The following is a 2351-nucleotide window of genomic DNA, read 5'->3' as shown; positions in this document are numbered from 1 at the left end:
GGCCCTGGGGACACTCTAGGAGGCCGATCTGCAAGGTGGGCACGCCCTAAATCCACGCCGAGTCACCCACGCATTCCTTCTGCCACCCTCTCTTGGATCCGAAGGGGCGAAAGGGAATCTCTGCGCGTCACTCCCCACCCCCTATCCACCTCGGGACCTGGAGGGAGGGGCAGCCCCACCCACCCGGTCCACCCGGATATGGACCCGCCCGGCCTGACAGGCTCACACGCACACTCCCTCCCTCGCTCTTCCGCACACGATCCTGCGCCAGACGCTCCTACACAGTAACCTGGAAATTGTCACCGGAGGAGCAAAATCACAGGGCAGGGAGGCCCTCCGCGTTGTCTGGCGGAGGAGGGGAGTGGCAGGTGATCTTCACAGGTAAGCTCGCCGCGCATTTTCATAAAGCAGGATTATGATAAATGCTTAACAGACACAGGGCTGGGCTGGGGTGAGGCGCGTGAACTCTCAGGTTTGTGCGAGTGCCTCCTTAAATTGAGTGTCCTAGGTCACTCACTGGCCTAACCCTAATCCCCTGCCCTGAATGACACGCATAAACCTGGCAAGTCAAAACTTATCCATTGTTATCACACTGCACGTGCACCTGGTAACAGAGGCTCTGAAACCGGGAAAACTGCTCCGGAGGCAAGGGAAATTAACAGATATTTACAAACATTGAAGGATTCTTTGTGTTGGCTGTAACTTCTGCGCCCCTCTTCCTACCTGAAGATATCTTTCTACCCCACTAATAATTTTTGTGAATATAGATACCCATTACAATCTGAAGTATCAAAAATTACCTAGAAAAAATCTTTGAGGAACTCAGACTCTCTCTCCTCACTCACACACACACACACACACACACACACACACACAAAACAAAAGGTGATGATGATAGGTGATCTCCGTCCAAAGGATCTGCAAACCCATCAAGCAGATAAATACTTCAACAGTTTTAAAAAATTACTAAATGGAAGACTCAGCTCTTAAAGGAACAGTTCCCCCAGCCTGACCCCTTTCTAGCTTCACATCCTTCCAGGAAGATTTCATGGGTGGTTTAGCTCTAGAGATTTTCACGGAGTTGTTTCTGGAGCCGAAGGGAAGTGGTTGTGTCCCTGAGTAAATTACAATTCCAGGCGCCTACATAGTGTTTAAAAAAAAAAAAAAATCTGAAAAAGAGATTGCCTGGACCAACTTTGAAGCCATTCAAGCTGAATTCTAACCTATGACTTTGATCAAATTACCTTTTTTAGCCTTAGTCTTCTCACTTGCAAAATGGGACAGATGATACTGGCTGTGATAAACTAGGCAAGAATGTTCATTTGTTCAAAATATTTGCTGGCGCTTCCTATGGAAGGAGTATCCTTCCTCCACGTGGACCTCACGCTTGGCCATGGAATTGCTCTGAGCAATGGAATGTGAACAGAAGTAATGAATGCTCCTTCCAAACATAAGCTTTAAGAGCCGTCATGTGGTTCCACCAGCTTTCTCTTTTCCTTGTACGGGGAGAGCAGCATGTCCAGATAAGGACTCTCCTTAAGCTTGCAACCCGGAGTGAGAAGGTGTGGAATACAGCAGAGCCTAAGCCAGTTAGTGTTGGCCAAGTAACATGCACAAAATCTTTGTTTGAAGCCATTGAGAGTTTAGCATTATTTTTTACCACAGCATAGCTTTGTCTAAGCTAACTTACTGATCATATATGAGTGTTCATTGAGTCCTGCATTGACATATAGACTGAAGGTGGGAAAGTAGGTGCATCCTGAACTATAAAGGTCAGTCATTACGTACCAAAACAACATGCCTTTTTATTGGAGACTGACACCTTAAGCTCCTGTTAAAAGAGGAGAAGTGTCATCATTTTATTTCATATTACCTAAGCTATGCCACCATTACTCCACCTTACGCAGCCAGCCTATGACTGGATGAGCTAACACAACAAATTCTCACCTTGGACTAAAAAATTAGACCCTTGAGATAGATCAGTTCAAGGGGGGAAGGAACTAAGCTAAAAGGAATAGTAAAGGCCAGGATGGGGCAGGGCAAGCCAGCCATATGGGATCAAAAATGTCCAACTCAGTAGCAACAGGTGAGTGGAGCAGATGTGCTGAAAGTAGAGGCTGTATCATGACAGAGAGATGACGCACATGCTGTTCCCCCTGCTGGCAACGCTATTCCCTGCTCTCTTCACCTGGTTTGTGTTTCTCACCCATGGAATTATGGATTAGAAGTCACTTCTTCCAGAAAGCTTTCCTTGACCTATCCTAGTATAGCAAATAGGGAAAAGGTACCTGCAGAATTATCCTTGGAGAGGAAAAAGTCTTTATGTTTGAAAAACAATTTGAAAAATACAT

At 46.2% G+C, this 2351-nt stretch overlaps 1 protein-coding gene across 1 annotated transcript in view; it reads left to right on the top strand.

Moving 5' to 3' along the window:
- Positions 1-246: 246 nt before the first annotated feature.
- The window catches only part of ZNF860 (zinc finger protein 860), an 11479-nt gene continuing 9374 nt past the window's right edge, over positions 247-2351 (top strand). The window contains 1 exon segment of the mRNA XM_011985440.1: positions 247-381. The gene's annotated coding sequence lies outside the window, so the exon portion shown is untranslated.

Source organism: Mandrillus leucophaeus, unplaced genomic scaffold (genome assembly GCF_000951045.1).
Source record: "Mandrillus leucophaeus isolate KB7577 unplaced genomic scaffold, Mleu.le_1.0 Scaffold107, whole genome shotgun sequence".
In the NCBI taxonomy this organism is placed as follows: Eukaryota; Metazoa; Chordata; class Mammalia; order Primates; family Cercopithecidae; genus Mandrillus; species Mandrillus leucophaeus.
This window is presented reverse-complemented; position numbering and strand designations above follow the sequence as displayed.